The following is a 19219-nucleotide window of genomic DNA, read 5'->3' as shown; positions in this document are numbered from 1 at the left end:
TATCTATATCCATTTTGTTTTGAACATTCTATGCGCTTTTACATAATTTTAAACATAATTTTTTAAAAAACAAAAATTCATGTTCAATTAAATATATTTCCTAGGTAAGAAATTCGTTTTAAATCACTTTACTCGAGACTCACACTTGAAGTAATATTATATAACGCCCAATAGGCATTATACACTTACTTATCTATATAAGTTAAGAGTTGATAAGTAAAACAAGCATTATTATATAGATATATCGTATCAAAACATCCACTTGGAAATAAATTAACCTGTATTGTTCTATACTTTATTTATTTATTTAATATTAAAAACAGTTTTGTTTAAGATTCAAAATACATTGCATCATTATAGTGTGCTAATGAGAATCAATTGAATTAATATCTACTTGTAAAAACAAAACGATTTATTACCTATGGGCTATGATCATAATTTTATAATTTCCAATAAGTCATCTGCCAATGGAAGTTTACAAAATAAAATATTAAATAAGTTTACAAAATATAGCAATATCGACTCGTTGTCATTGTTCCCTAAGTGAGATCTACTCTAAGAAAGTTGAATTTACTTTTAATAAGTCAACATTTTGAATTTGTAGACATAGCTACTTTATTTTGTTCTATAAAGAATTATGTAATGTTTACTCTTTAATAAACTATTTTCTTTTCCTTTGTCCGTAGCATTTTATACAGAATCATTTTTCGTAGTTATAATAATTTAAAACATTTAAGTATATAAAGCTTAGAAAGTGATATTAATAGTTTATAATTGTTTATTTTCGTTATAACGTGTATTTTATTTAGAACTAGTTATCGATCTAATAATTTAAGGCTTAGTCTAACTATTTTTTAATTGGTAAACTAATTTTAAATTGGTTTTAAATGATTTATTGTTTAAAACCTAAAACGATGACTAAACCACCAATAAATAATTTCTCTACATAATGTCATAATATACATAACATAAATATTAGTGTTTTATTACTAAGACAAAATGATTTACGTGTTCGGTGGTTTATTTATTGTTAATAATTAATGCGTAACCTTTCTTTTTAAGTTGTTTAGCTTTCTAAAATTATTCTTCGTTTTCTGTTAAATCAAAAAATTAAAAATCACATTTTAAATCTATTTCCACGTCCCCTGATCTTAAATATTAATATTCGATTCTTAAAGCTTATGGTATCATTTATAACTATATCTAATTGATATTTTTGTAATTTGATTTGTTTAAATATTATAACAAAATTATATTATGATCCTCTTTAATAATGCACATCGATTGTTCATTTGAGAATAATAGATTAAGGTACCTATCCACGAACCATTTAAGTATATGAACTACACGAGCTATAAAGGAACTTTTATGATTTTATTGTAAATCTTTAAAATTAAATACAATAGTTATTATTTTAATATAAAGTAGTGACTTAACTATGATTACTTACTTCTAACAATATGGAATAGCAATTGAATTATACCACTTAAAGATTGTGTTTAAGATTTTTATTATTATAATTATTTTTTTATTTTTCTTATCTCTAAAAAAAATTATTTTTCTTTTAATCTTCACCTTTATACTTGGCCAGAAATTTATCACAATTCATCACAATTTATCACAATGGCCAGGAATTGTGATAGACAAAATAAATTAAATCAACTGGCTATACTTGTTAGCGTACACACAGAATTTTTCACCTGAAAACTGGCAACTCGTTTGCATACAACAAAAAACCTTTAAGTTGCTAATGCGAATTTTGACCTGCAAACTAACGAATCGTTTGCGTCAAATATTTCATGCAGTTATGAGTTTTATCCGTTTTGCGTACATTTATCTTTTTTCACTCACGAAACCATTACTCAATTACATAGATACATGAATTTTTAATGCCTGTGGTAAAATGACCTAAACGTAGAACTCTTTTACGAATATAAATTTTTTTATAATGAAACTAACAATTTTGCAATTTTCACCAAAATCAGCTTATTCAAATTCATCATTTTTTGAAGTGATTTGTTAATAAATTGTAAGCATATAATTTTTATCATACTCAATAACTTTCGTTTTTTATTATTTATAAAACAATAAAAATAGGTATGTAATAATTATTTTTGTAAATATGTAATGTTTATTAATTGCATGGTATATTTAGGAGCATTATTAAATGTTCCAATCTCAAAAAATGTTGTACACAAACGAGTTGTCAGTTTGCCAGTAGAAATTTGTATTAGCGTTTTTTTACATTTTTTGTTGTATGTAAACGAGATGCCATTTTTACAGGTAAAAACTCAGTATATACCTACGTAAACGAGTATCGCCGGAAATTATAATATTATATAATATATTATGTAATCTATATAATATATATATATATTTTAAATAACAAAGGAACTATGAGTTTTTTATGTTATATAGGATGTGTTAGAATATTTATGTTTACAATTAATTTACAACAATTCGAATATCATCCATGCAGTTGATATTGAAAAAGATGTTTTAGTAAAATATTGTCGTAGTGTTATAATTTATTAATACAAATTAGTTATGCGTTTGTTTTATTTTAACGTGATAGGCATTAGAAATCTATGTACGAATCGAGTTGAGCATTCGTGAACAAATGATTAATGAGTCGCAAAAACACAAACGAGTAACATCTAAATAAACATATAAATTCGGGTATTCATAAAAAAAAATACTCGTAGTTAAAGGGGTTATTTTTTTGGGCACAAAATCTTAGGGAAAATTAGCCAAAATGTGGACTGTTTTAACAAATATTTTATACCTCTTAAACGAGTGTTTATAATTCTAACAATAATACAGTTTGGATGAATAAGTGTGAATAGGTTTGTAGGAAAATAATTAATCTATTTATTGTATAGTAATAATGTATATTCTTAATATTATAAAAATATAAGAATAATAAAACAAAATCACATACAATAAAGGTATATAGTTATTGATAAATTTCGTTTGCACGTGTGTAAAAAAAAAAAATGTAACGTTTAATCATCTTATAAGTGCATGTCATAATTAATTTAATAAGGTAATAAATAATAATAATATTAGAATTAAAAATGTATAATGTCAAAGTGAAGTAGGTATTTTGTTAGACTGTTAAAGTATTAGTATTATCAGTAAAAATATTAGGTAATTACTATTATGCATATTGTCATAAAAATAAGTCATACAATTAAAATATTATTAATATCTCATGAAGAAGGAAGACTCGGGAGCTGTATCAATTGCGGTACTCTCCTTACGACGAAACACGTTGTAATTGAGTGTCATACTTACGAGAGTGAGCGACAAGAAGCGAGAATTTCCAATATTTTGTCGAAAGCACTTAACAGGGCTACCTCAAACAACTAATTACCTTCATAAACATCTTAAAATTGGATAAATTATTGTAAACTATATTATTAAAAAGAAAAAAGGTTAGATAAGTGGGTACCGCTCTGCTGTACATCAGGTGCCGAGTGGGTTACTATTATAGGTGTGTTAAATTTAAATTCAATAATATATCTATATCCTTGTATACGAAAACCGATTCCCATTAATTATGTTTTTAAATTATATCAAAATAATTAACATCGTTATTTGTCGTTTAAATAAGTAATCTCACCCAAATTTGAACTTATAATGTATATAAAATATAATTGTCTTTATATTATTTTAGATTTTATGGTTTCAGTATAAACTAATTATGAGAAATCTTGTATTAATTTTAATTTTTAATATATTATTTAAACAAAGTATATTTACAATCTTTAATGTTATTTTATAAATAAAACATTTGGTAGTTTCACTGAATAACAACAACTTGAAATAACGTGAGAAAAGAGGCCCCACATCAATGTGGAAACCTTCAAAATTTGGGTGATAAGATTTTTTTAATATTAATCTAGGTCAGGATTCAAAACACCGGTGCCTTTTTAATCGATAAAATGGATTATCTGGAATGAATTTATGGAGAAATAATTATTTTATGAATGATTATTCAACGTCGTAAAAATGTGAACTTGAAATGATCATAAACAATTTTATGAATTTCTAACTGCAAAATAATTTATTAATTTTGTCAAAATTCTGACTAAACAATTATAAAAAAAAATGTTATGACTCTTAGCTATTCGATAATTTTTAGTTGTGAAATTAATAACTTATATAAGCAGTTTATTATTTTATCAATACCCATCATTATACCCAGACAATGGTTTTAAACAAACATTTATAGAAAAAACAAATTTAAAAATTCTCATGTATTTAAAAATAGTCAAAATATTTTGAAAATTTTATTATAAATGGAAAATAATAACATAATTAATATTTTCTGAAAAATTTCGAGTATATGCAGTTATTTATTTTTGAGTTACATAAAAAATACAAAGTTGATTGTGTAAAAATGTTTATTTTTGCTTAATATTTTTATGTTTTACCCAATAACAAAAAAAGTTCAGGGTATTTTTTTATTTTAATCTCCCTAAATTACAAACTAGATTCAATTTTCTACTAGAAATCATCTCCATTTTTTGAAAATAAAAGCATTTTATTGACTCTCTTAATTGATTCTCTTATTGTGAGCACACTGAACACTGAGCATGTACACGAAAAAAAATAACGTAATAAAACATTATAAAACCATTACGTATACATTCATTGCTCTGCTGAGAATATAAAAATTAAAATTAAGTAATTCAAAGTATTTGTTATTTTAAAGCTAATGTTCATTGTTACGGAGGTTTCATAAATAAATAATAAGAATTGAAATTTATTTTTATTACTTTTAAAATCACATATCGATCACATTATAATATATTACAATAAAAATAAAAATCGATGTCAAATAAAAATAAAATAAATTTTTTTTAAAATAACTTAATGGAAAAAAGCTGTTTACTAATTGATTTTATTGACAGTTATTGCTATATATTGTTGTACGGTATTCGTTATTAAAAAATTTCAAACCATTATTACATAATAAAATGTACACACTACTTTTACACAAAATGCATTGCCTAAAAATTTTCAAATTTGTTTTGTTGGAAACAGGTGTCATCTATTATGGGCTATCAGTACCTTATATAATATTATAATATTATCTATAGTATTATAATAAGAAATAATGGACTTAAATGATGCTCCATTCTGCACCTTACATTTAACAGAAAGTCCTTGTAATTATCTCACATTCTTTTCGATTGTCATTCATTGCACATGAAACGCACTATTTTGTTTAACTCCCTTAAAGCCCTTAATATTACCACAAACCTTTTTTCTATCATTAATTCTAAATCAGAAATAGTCATAAATCTAATCATAGCCTTTATATTGGAGGCTGCCTTTAGTATCTAATTTCATTAAAAAATATATTGTATTACAGTGAGTTCCACTTATTAATATGATTCCTGGTTTATAGAATCAATCGTTTATTGGAATCAAATATTATTTGAAAATCCTAAACCAGTATGTTACTAATATTAAATTAACCTTTTATTAGAATCACCAAGTACCGGATAATTAGATCATTTTTAAGAACATTCTTATCGTCTTACTGGTGTTTTAAACTTTTACTAAAAAGAAACAAGAATTATTTTGAAAAAGTTAAAAGGAGCTATTCAAAAATATGTCGAAAACGATACTTTACAGTTGTTCCAAAAATTATAATTAAAATATGTACAAATATTAATAATTATTTTTAAATAATTAAAAATCGTATATATATTATATTAACTGAATATGAATTTTAATTTCAGGCTAATATATGAAAATGAAATTAGTAGATTCTCATGTGCAATCAAAAATAGATAAATTCTTCACTTTATTTTAATTTAATATTAAACACATACATAAATATAAACTCATAGAAAAAAAAATGTTTTATGAAATCAACCGGTTAATAGAATCAAAACCATATGAACCAATGTGATCACATTAAGCGGAACTCACTGTATTTAAATTTTATTGTGTAATTGTTATTCTCTATACATTTTGAGCTATAATTGTAAGTACTAAAAACTAATAAAAAATAAATAATCATAATAAGGCATTAGGTTTAAAGAATAAATTTTGTTTTTGTGACTAATGTGCATACCATACCTAATGTTAAAATATATTCTAATACATTGTAATGTTATTAAAGTATATTATCACCTACAATAATATCATTATTCAGTAGTTATAATGTTAATAAAATCGAACAATCTAGCATTCTAGCTGTACAGGAAATAATAAAAGAAGCCAATCGCATTAGTAAATCGAAATTCAAACAATCGTCGGCTCTAAAAACTACACTCCATGAATTATTGGTCCTTGATTCAATCATTGAAAAAAAATTATTATAACTTACATTCTGTGAAATATTTATATTATTTTTAAAAAAAAATGTTTAGAATCCGGATACTAAACTATTTCATAGTTAATAATTTAAATTAAATTTAATTAAATAATATAGATAACGTTTTAGTTATTTTATAAATTGTCAACATAAACTGTACTTTGAACTTTGTTTGTATAGTATATGATATATTAATGGTATATACAGTGAGGTGTTACTGTGTTTTCTCGTTTTTCTTAAAAGTGAATCCATTGAAATTGAAAAACACGATTGGCTACTCTGTGTACAGTGTACAGAGATACATAAGTACTTCTAATAAGTATTTAGTTTTAAGAGGACGCCATACGCATGTGTTGTCTCTGTCTTACTAACGTACATCATAAATAATTTTCGTTCAGAAGAATACATTTCGTGATGTTAGCTTTAATATTAGAGTAAATTTACCTATTATAAAATTTAAAGGTAAGAATGACAATGACATATGCTTTTATTGATATTATCATTTTAAAGTCAGTTATGAACAGTTTAGAATTGTAAAATTTTACATAGCTATAACTCACTTTAAAATAATAATATCAATAAAAGCATATGTCATTGTCTAGATAATAGTCTTACCTTTAAATTTTATAACATATTTAGTTATCTTCATTAAAATTATTTAATACCTATACAGGCAGACCCAAATAAACTACTAATATTGTAAATATATTATAGTTGATAAAAACGGCTAGTTAATCCTATAAATTATACTTCTAAATTGATAATATTTTCTTATAACATTCATATTATTCATACATCTTAGAAAAAATAAATAAATTTGTTCATTTCTATAGACTATAGATACATATGAAATCAACATTAAAATGTATAACGTGAAAATTTAATGTGTCAACTAGTCGCAAAGTACGTATAACGTTAAAGAAAAAAATGTATCTATTTATTATTGATAATATCTATTACTTTATTAATTGTTTTTATTAACTGTAATGTAAAGGGAATATGAAGGTCTCGAGTGCAAATAGAGCGGTATTAGAATGGTTCGGCAGATTATAAGTACTTATAAGATGATATATATATATATTTTGTTTTTGTTAATTGAATTTTTCGAACATTATAGTTAGTCTTGTTATTGCCATGATATATAAATTGTATTTCTTTTCTGTCCTCTTAATTCATAAATACACATTTTATTAATAACAATTTAAAAATAATTCCGACAGTGTTGATATTATTATAGGTGCAGTGTTGCGTAAACAATAATATCGTCAAAAGCTCATAAAACGTTGATACTTCACTATTTAAACTTATATAATAGGCGTGCCCATAAAATTTCGGCAGATCACGTACTGCATTTATCAGAACAACATAACACACGTCGCGTCTACGCCATATCGTCCACGTACACATTTTCAATATTTTTAAAATAATTTAGACGTCAGTATAACAAAGGATAGGTCTAAAGGAACAAGTAAAAAAAAAAATATATTATAATGTTTGAAATTATTTAATACTATTTAAACATCTTAAGAAAAAAAAATATAAAAAGAAAAATTATAATATATAAATGTTCATATTTATGGTTATAAATGTTATAATACATTAATACCTAAATCCATTATTAATTTTATAGTTAGTAATACAATAATTTAAGGTTTTATCTAGTATAAGGTGAAAAAATTGATCAATGAATTAAGTTATTTGTATAGTGTTTCAAATAAAAATATTTATAATTTTATACACTATAAATATTAAAATAATACCTTGATTTGATAAATAATATGCTCATGCTTATCATTATTTAATTTTTTCCAAAATTAAACAAAATAACGATATTTAATTTTATTTCAAATATTACAAGTATGATAAATAATTGTATAGGGAAAAATTTATTTTATTTTAAAAATGAAATACAACTAAGTTATTATACGAGTCGTAATACTTTATAAAATCATAAAAGTTATTTTAAAAGAACCATGATAGGTTGAATTTATTTTTCCCCAAACATCATAAATATTATATCATACATATTATTATTAATTATTTACTATAATTTACATCTATACTTCAATATTGACATATTACATTAAGACTATTTAACTTGCATGTTCGTAGACTTATAGTATAATTACTAATTAGATTAAATACTCGTACCTTAAAATGATTCAAAATACTATGAAATTATAATTATACATAAAACATAATATAAATTATGGCAAAAAATACTAAGCTTCAAAGATTAATATTTTTAGAATTACAATAAAATATATGTTTTACAATAAATAAATATAATTATTTTTTGTTTAAATAACTAGATAATTTCTTTGATTTTCGAACTTCAGATATCAATAAAAAAAAAAAAAATACGTTTAGATTAGTATATTTTCGATATTTTTAGATTATTATAAGAATTACTTTTTTTAAGGAATCTTTCATTTAATTTTCAAGCTTAAGGTATTAAAATTAAAAATGTAAGAATTTTGGACTATATGTAATAATTAAAAAATATTCATGATTTTTACAAGCTTTGTCAAAATTTGAATTGCAAATGCGCTTATAAAAATTAATTATGCATATAGGTATGTGTTTTTATTTTGATATCTTGGAATGTTATGACTTATGGTATTAGTGGTATTGTGTAAATATTTCTGTTTTTCATAACTATTTTGATAAGTATTAAAAACTTTTAACTCCTCCCTCCATGCACAAATTAGATCAAATCTGCAATAAGAATCACATTAAATATTATAAAAAATGTTCTTGTCTAAAAATTGTTTGTAGACATAACATTTGTTTTTTGTAAAATCAAGAAATTCGTTTTTATTACTAGCTAGAAAATTTGTTGTAGAATATATATATGCAAACCCTATGGAAACTAAAATGTATATGAAACTGTTTAGCCTACACTTATAAGAAACTCTTGATAGGTAACTATGATATGAACAAAAAATCTACAGTGTATTACTTAAAGTCTTAAAAGTTATTTAACTTGTAACTAATTTCACCAATAAAATTATAAAATATTTTCTATACTTCTCGTTATATTATGTTTTTTATAACATAGTTAATTAAAAGAATGTTGATACATTTTATACATACAAATATATATTCCAGTTCGAGATGATTTATGCTTATGCTACTATAAATTCATTATCGTAAAAACAACTGACAATTAAATTATTTATACATGACGCTTATATAATACAATATGATATAATTAATTTTGTTTTTGATAATCCTTCTTTTGATGGAAATAAAATTACATTGCGAGAAATTAGAATAACAAATTATAAACAACATATTTTATAAAAATGATTATTTCGAAATAAGAATGATATAATATTGTAATAATTCAGGCAATATGATGTATAAATCGACAAAACGGAATCTTTAATTTCTTGGCCTAAGCCCTAAAGTAAAATTATTGTGAATTTAAAATAATCTAATGTTTAAAATAAAAATAAGCACCTTATTTTTTTATTTACTAAATATTATAATCCATAAAAAACTAATCATAATTCATTTATGTACCTACGTCATTTCCTATATCTATTTATTTTTATATAGGTATTAAATTTATGTTATCACTATAGGTGTGATATAGTTTATTACTCTAATAATAATTATAATGTTGACGTAAAATATGTTTAAGTTATTATTTTTATAATGATACCTACATAAATACACAATATTAAAAAGGTACAATTGTGGATACTTATACAAATTATATATGTATAGTAATATAATGGATGATATAATTATACCTATAACCTATTGTGAATTTTAATTTTTAACAATTTAAATTTTGAAATTATATAATAATCAGAATCTTATAAAATAATTTTAAATTATTGAAATTGTTGGGTATGGGTATGGAAAATATGATAATAAAAACAAATAATGTCATCTGCTTGATATCTGTGTTTACTATGAAAATATACTTCAAACATTTAACTATTTTTTACGAACCTATATACCTACATTACATACTTTTACTATTTTTCAATTTACATTTAGAGTTATAAAGAAATAATGTCAATGTCATATTATATTTAAACATTCTTTAAAATAAAAATTTCTTCCAAAAGTCTTATCTACATTACATACTTAAGACTTTTGGAAGTAATTTTTATTTTAAAGAATGTTTAAATATAATTTGCCATTGACATTATTTCTTTATAACTCTAAATATAAATTAAAAAATTGAAAATTCTTAAGGTCGTACAATAATTAATCTATGCACTTGAATTTCAAAAAATAAATAAACACACAGAGGTAGCTCTATTATAGCGGTGGTGGCAACGGTGGCGACGGTAAGTCGTCCCACTTCCTCTTAACGTACTAAAAATATATTTTATCTTCACACAACCCTTTTTTATATTTCTTTTTGGATCATTTCCAATAGGCAATAACAACAACAAAATAGTGTACAGTTGATTAGTGTGGCACAATATTGCGTTTTAGAAAAATACTTATAATGTTGCCATATATATATTATATATTATATTATATACAGCGTGATCACGATTTAAGGTACCACCAAATATCCCAGTTAAATGACCTTGTATTAAAGTAAATATTTTAGATGGCCTAGGGGTTACTTAAATACCCATTTATTTATGATTTTTTCAAATTTGTTTACTTTTTGTTTGCGCATGCGCAATACAACTCGCATTTTTTAAATGGAAACACTATTTAAAAAAAAAAAAATTTTTTTCTATTTACAAAATTGACCAAGTTAAAGAAATCACCATTTGAGTTAATGCATAGTTCGTGTTTAATGAAATTGTCACTTATAAAATAAATGCCAAATAAATGTTTAATTTACCTAATCTATTTATAAATAAAAATTTAATAATATTGTACGTCGTCCGAATGGATATCTTGAGTATGTGATAACTTTTGTTTAATGGACTGCTATAATATACAATTACAATAGTGACTTCTCTAACTTAGCCAATTTTGTAAATAGAAAAAAATTTTTACCTATACAAAAAACGTTTTAAAAAAAATGATCTATTCAAATATGTAAAAAAAATATAGTGTTTCCATTTAAAAAAATGTAAGTTGCATTCAAAAGGGTAAAAAAATTGAATGTCATAAATAAATGTGTATTTAAGTACCCCCTGGACCCTCTAAAATATTCACTTCAATATATGGTCATCCATCCGAGATATTTATTGGTATCTTTAGTCGTGATCACACTGTAGGTATATAATATGACGTATATGTGAATACAGGGATGATTCTTTTATGATGAAATATACTCATTACTGCAGTCAATATTATTATTTATGAAAAAAAAAATTGAATTCAAAGTATTCATACGAAACACTAAATTTTTGCAAAAATAATATAATTTTTTTTTAACCCATACATTTCTTAGGTTACTTGCAATCATTGAGTTCTTTACTCGTGTTTTCATTTCATACTCAAAAGCAGTACAGTATATTTTTTATAAAATATAAAGTAAAAATATGCATATAAATTGAGAAAGTATAGATAGATTTTAATTTACAAAAGCATTAGAACAAAGTTGAGACGAGACTTGTCACTCATTACCACACTAGTCAAGAGTTGACCAGCATAATATACGAAATGTGCTATTAGAATATCTCGCTGTTAGTATACGTAGTATATATACATTATACATTAACTGTGTAACGAAATATAATATAATATTATCCTGTGCGATAGTCTAAAATAATGATCGATATCCATAATTTGATAAACTGATTATACATGGACGTACGCAAAAACTAAGAAATAACGTGTATAAAGATATGACTGTAATTATCATTCCTCGTACATGAGCTTATCTCATACATAATGTCTTAGTAAAAATGATCTATTGTTACCCACGGTGTGTGTGTATAAAGATAGGTTAAGTATATCCATACCCGTCGTACCCTGTGCTTTCTTTCGAGTGTAGAGTAGATTACGCGGTCGTCAGACATCAATAATATTATAATATTATGACCAATATGCGTACTATGCTAGCTTGGGACGTCTTGGGGGTCGTTTTATCATCTTTGATTTGATATACCCCTTTATTAAGAAGCACATTTTACTCCAACAATTTTAATATTAATATTTTGCGTACAACATATAATAAATCTGCAACTCTTCCCTCTATCAAATAAAAATAAACAACAACAAAAACTGGTCTGATAATTTGATAGCCAAATGATACCGTTTGGAAGAAATCGTACGACCTGCGTCAACAGGTGCGCGTGAATTTCTATCGTGACGTAAAAAAATCGTTTGTAGATAATGCCGAAACTTAACGTGTAAGTACGTAAATATACCTGCGTAGGTATTTAAATATTATTTATATTAAATTTAACATTATTTAACAGTCCTCTTTCACCCGTCGTTATATTTAGGTAAGAGCGACATCACCCGATAACACCTGATATATTATTTAACATTGCATAAGAATATTATCAGAATTTATAGAATTTATGAAAGAATCATATTATACTTAGAACAGCGTGTTATGATTACAAGATTTTATTCGTATAACTTATCATATTATTATATTTTTCCGTTTATCTGCAGTGCCGGTAATCGGTGTTTTTTTTTTCATCAGTGGAACATAAAATCCTTATACCAAACGATTAGGTATTATAGCGTGCGAGCAGGATAGACGAAGGTACTTACCAAACGTAAATGCGTTACCGCCATAATGGTACTGCCGAGGTGTATACTGCGCGCGTCTACTACCGTGGTATATATATATATATATATATATGTATGTATATATATATATATAATAATATATATTGTATTTTAATCGGCGGCGCGTTGTGTGTGTGTTGGCGCGCTCGTCCGTCCGTCTGTCTACGGATCGTTCAGTTCACATGCGGTTCGACTCGTGAGTTGTACATCGACATTTCGTTGCGTACTCGTGCCACTCATTGTCATAATAATAATATAATGTTATATCGTTCATGATAATAGTAATAATAATTATATACGTATATAATCAATACGTTGTCGTGTATTTCTCTTCAGTAGCTACTTCGTATCGTAAAATATTAAATAGTACACAATCGCTCGTGCGACTACTGTACCGCGATTCCAATTCGTTTCGTATTACGTCTTTTTGAGTAATAAAAACCATTATTATTGTACACTGTTTTTCGACGACGACGAAACGCGATATTAACAGTATTTACTACGTTTAAACTGTGATCGGGCGGTAGATCCATTACGCAGCAGAAGACCGGGTCACGCGTTAATTTCGCGAGTTTCGTAAAAACCAACTGTATAATACGATATATACGATAATATTTTAATATATAGCCACGAGATTTAAAAATGGCAAAATCTTTCATCCGAACAATTGTTGCTTTCATCTCCGATCAAACTATGGAAATGGCTTAAATCCTCCAGTACCAGTCGTTATCATTCGTTTTCTGGCTTTATTTTATTTGTTTGTCAACGCTGTAAGGTAATATTATTATACGTAAATCATATAACAATATGTCTTAATACTCTTAATGTGTGCACTTTACATTACTCTGATAGAAATATTAATATATTCTATTATCATAATAATTACAGTTAGTCGGTCGAGGGTTATTGTTTTTATTTTTGTGATTCGATTCACCAATCACCACTATTATAGTAAACAGTTGTAATTTCACATTGATGGATAAACATATATATAATATATAGTATATACCTGGTACATATACTTCTGACTCGCGACACTGTCTATACGATAGGACTTTCGTATTTTAGGCAACCCTCGTGGTTACATTTTAATTATTTTAATTATATAGAAAACCGCAGAGCTGACAAAAATAAAATATGTTTATATTTCATTCGAAATTGCAAAAAGACTTGAAACGCGCCACATGGCATATTTTTGTTTTTCCCGTAGGCAAAATTATACAACGCATCTTTGCAGTATATTATTACACTCAATTATTCAATGTTGATATACAAATAGTACAGTTCTAAATACTTCGAGTTTAAAACATTCAAATTATGTTTAAAATAATAAATTACTGTTTAGAATTATATTTAAATAGAAATTTGGTTACTTTCAAGTACTACGTATAACACGCATATGTGATTTTATATAATTATGCAATTATTATTTATTATACTCGTCTACATACTCTATGTTTGTCGTGTGCGTGTAATAGAACAGATACGTTATTGACAATAATAATAAAAAAAAATGTTTTGGTTTGCTATTTTAATTTAACCATTGCCACTAAAAGTATGTGACAAAGATTCCAAATAAGAACTCTGCAAACTACTTGTGTGATTTCAAATATGTTTTCAAACTAAATGTTCGTGCAAATGATATTTCACGCGTTATTGTGACATGATTCATACATATTCATTATTAGATTTTTTAGACAGAAAGTACTTGTATAACTAATTATCATTATCTGCTTAATCGTTTAATACCTAGCTTAAAAAATCATAGATATTTATTATTTAACTGCAAAGTACATAGTTAATTATAACAATGATTATGACTTAAGGGTTTTTAAAAAATAAAAATAATTATTTTTTAGTAATTAATTGCTCAAATTTAATCATTTACAAAATGGTAAAATAAAAATAAGTACAGTTTAAACAAGTTTAATAAATTGGGATATTATTGAGTTAAAAAAAATGGAAAAACTATAGGTATAGATTAGATATACATATATGGTATATTATGAATATTATCAAACTGTTCTAGAATTTATGTAATAGTTTCAGATTTTTTTAATTCAAAGTATTTTATTTTCGGACATTTGATATCCAAATAAAATTTTTTTAAGAAAACGAACGTAAGTTGAATTTTGCTCTAATACTTTGTACAACTTTATAACGAGATTCCATCAATTCTATATTTTTCCTTTCGTTTTTCTTTCTTTATATATTTCTTTCCTTTTCTTTTTGTGTTAGGCATTGTGTCATAAAAAAGCTTATTGACTGTTACGATTATTCATAGACTTTTATAGAACATTCTAAAAATACAAATCAAGGACTAAAAATGTGTTAAACATACTAGCAATCATTATATATTCATATATATTTATATGCATGCATTTTCTTTTGTGTAATATTTTTATTTAACCATTAATTCTTTACGTAGGTACTTACATTTAATAACATTTAAACACAGTTATATTCACTTGATACATTTATCATTTTGCATGGTGTTTCAAAAATTGCAATTGTAAATAACGTAGGTAATATATGGAATATATTATGTTGTTAAAATATTAAAGTAGTTAAGTAATTATTTTAAAAATATTTTCCTTAAATAAGGTATAAAGAAATTTATAAAAATGTATGTTAATGATCTTGACTGACTTTTTTAACTATTGATATTTTCATTAACTGTCCACAGAATGGCCAATTTATATTTGTAATATTAAATATAAGTATTCTTAATAATAAACTATTATAATCGTTTGATGTTTATATTCCAATAAAATGTATTATTTCCCAGATAATGATTATTATCTATTTTTATAAATTTTAAATTAATTCAAATGTAACTTTGTTTTATTCTATATTATGATTAAACTAAACTTCTCAAATATCTCGTACATCATAAAATATTTATCATTGATTTCAGTTAATTTGCAGTATTTATAAAAATTACTATTCTAAAAGAGTCGATATTAGAAAAATCGAAGAGAAATAAGTGGCCGACACCTAGTTATTGTTTCCTTACTTTTTTTTATATTTGTATATATTCTTAGATAAATAATATTATCGCAATTAATTTAGCTTTATTCGAAATAAATTAAACAATAATAAAATCGATTTAAAATGAGCATTTTTTATGATATGATTGCAATCAAAATATAAAACTTATCATTAAATGCATCTTAACTATAGTTTACTATATTATGCTTCCTTAAATTAAGCTAACCGTTAATGGTATAAAATATTGTATTTTAATTTGTAGATATATTTCAACCTTTACGTTTCTTTCTTTTATTTTTATTTTAAATGTATACTGTTAAATATATGTATAATTTATATTCATGTAATTAAAAATTAAACATTTGTTTGAATCACTTATTAATTTGTATATAATTTTAAATAAATTAATTATTTTTATTTATAGAAACTATTTTTTATTCAATATCCTATAAAAATTTTAAAAATATTATAATATAAAAAATATCAGTTTTACAAAATATTCTTTTTGAATATATTATGTATCTACATTTAAATTACTGTATGATAATAAACCGTAACAATAATAATAACACGATCAAAGCAACTAAAATTGAATCGTATCAATACGTGTATATATAACACATCTGTTGGATATCATCCAGATGATTTCTTCATTATTTATTACGTTTATATTGTTACTTTGTATATATATGGCATGTATGTATTGCGTAAATTATATTCAACTGTTGTTACATATATTTTTATAGTTAATATAATTATATATACTTAGTTAAAATGATTTTAGTTTTTGTATGAATATATTTTGGTCTTTTTAACACCTAAATTATTTTATTATACGTGTATTTACTATCTGAGAATGGTTATAATGCCCGGTATTCGTCTATTGATTAATAAGTATATCATTAAAATGATATGTTTACACACTTTTATTATCCTCCAAATATTTTTTTAATATTAAATTTGCTTTAAAAAATGTATCGATATTATATTTTCAATAAATTTTATTTTTAAAACCTTTAAACTCATTAACTTTATAAAAAAACACACATTCAACTTTACTATATCTAGTACCTAATTGAAGTACTTCAGTACTACAGTTTACTGTAAATTAACAACAGATAATGCGAGTTCCATTCAAAAAACTAATAATCGTAGTTCGCACTTTTGTTTTACGTTTTACAAATATTAAAACAATGAGATAAACATACAATTTACAATGAAATGTTCATCACCATTTAAAATTAAAAATAAGATCATTGTATCAAAAGTTGTGGATAAAATTAATAACTGTCATTCTAGCTCCAAATATTTTTAATTAATGATTATAATGTATAATAGGGCTATTGCATACTACATTTTGAAATAAGCGTATTAGTTTTATTGTCATTTTATTATCCAAGGTCATATTATACTGTTTCACATAATTTAAAAATTAGCATCAATATTTTAATCACAGGAGTATACTGTTTTTCTGTGAAAAATTAACACGTACGCTTATTGAATTAATTGGTTTACTTAAAAATCGTTTTTAAGAATATAATACATTTTTCTGTTTTAAAGATTGTTTATACAAAGCAACAACAAGTCCATTTTAAAATAAACTTATATTTAAAAATATTACATTTTTAAACTATTGTATGATAACTAATAACCTCACTACTTATTATAATACATATATAATGTATTTTACACTTCACATCGGTGATATTATTAAATATAATAATTTATGTTAAGTATATAATATTATTGTTCTTAATGTTTTGTTGATACATACACTAAATTCTAATCAGCTACTTATGCAAATTAGAATAACCAAATTATGGTAGTAATTTATTTAAAATTATAATCGAGGGCATATGTTATAAAAATAGGATTACTTAAAGAAAAACAATGAGTATAATTATCAATTATATTTATTTATTATTGATAGATGAATAAACATAATAATATACATATTATAATACAATATATTTTATATAGAATAATACTATACCTAAAAAAATGATTTAAAATGGTCCATAGATTTGTTTTATTTTTTCGTCATTTTCAATATTTTAATTAAACATTATTTGATAAATACTATTTTATTTTTATTTTAAAGCCGTGGTACTATGTCAGCGTGATAATTTATTGTGCTTCAAAATTTTAAATAGGTATTATACATAGTCAATATGACATAATAAAAAAATAATTTAATTAAAGATCGTAATATTATTCTAATTATTGTTCTTAAAAATCACCAAAATAATAAATTAGATAAAAATAATAGTATACTTAACCTAGTCTAACCTATGTTTATTATTATTCTTAATTTTGTTATGTGATATCTTTTAATGATAATCATTATCTATGGATTTATTTTACATAACAATACATAAATTATTTATTTTAAAATAAGTATTCATTACTTATTCTGATTGTTATCATTAAAATATGGTACTTTCATTTTAATATCATCTTCTGTTAATTTAATTATTTTACTATTTATTAAAATGTGAACACCTAAAAAAAATTATAAAGAAGTAAAAATAAAATTTAAATCTAACAGTAGGTACAGTTAAAAACATATTAAAAATATGGTAATCAGGGAGTATGCGTTCTGGGAATACAGGTTAGGATATGGTAATGCTCGTACGGAGTGGTGAGAATGAGCTGATTTCGAGTATAAAAAGAGGAAAGTTTAATGTTTTGGTTAATCTAACTCTTTAAAGGATACTCTTATGAGTAGATCTGGAGCAACTAGATACTCATTTTAGAGGAAATTAATAAACTGTTGGTCAGTATTAAAATGTTGCGACCGAGTATTTGTGATGGATCCTTAAAGTATTTAGAATGCAATAAGCATATTAAGCTAAAAATTTTAAAAAAAACTTTAAAAATTTATAACGTTTCTTACAACAATTTTATTGTTGAATTTCATTTTTTTATGTTATATGGTATCAAAATTTATGATCATCGATGCAAAATTAAATTGTTTTTATAGTCAAATCAACTTTATGTACCTACAAAATAAAACGATATTAACACCATAACATAAGATCTTACATGGCATTTTATATAAAAAAAAACATCAATTTTTTCAAACATTTATTATGTATATATACTGAACTGGGACAAAACCAGCGAAACGTTTAAAATGTCATATTACAGTTGTAGATGCAGAAACGCAAATTATAAAAGACAAAAATCATGGATGTAATTTATATTATTCGA

The 19219-nt window shown here is 23.9% G+C and overlaps 1 protein-coding gene across 2 annotated transcripts in view; it reads left to right on the top strand.

Moving 5' to 3' along the window:
• Window positions 1-13180: 13180 nt before the first annotated feature.
• Window positions 13181-19219, top strand: part of LOC132920061 (sodium-coupled monocarboxylate transporter 2) — a 31108-nt gene continuing 25069 nt past the window's right edge. For both annotated transcript variants that reach the window (XM_060982110.1, XM_060982111.1), the window contains exon 1: window positions 13181-13790. The gene's annotated coding sequence lies outside the window, so the exon portion shown is untranslated. The remainder of the gene's footprint in view (window positions 13791-19219) is intronic.

This window comes from Rhopalosiphum padi, chromosome 2 (assembly GCF_020882245.1).
Source record: "Rhopalosiphum padi isolate XX-2018 chromosome 2, ASM2088224v1, whole genome shotgun sequence".
Classification (NCBI taxonomy): domain Eukaryota; kingdom Metazoa; phylum Arthropoda; class Insecta; order Hemiptera; family Aphididae; genus Rhopalosiphum; species Rhopalosiphum padi.
This window is presented reverse-complemented; position numbering and strand designations above follow the sequence as displayed.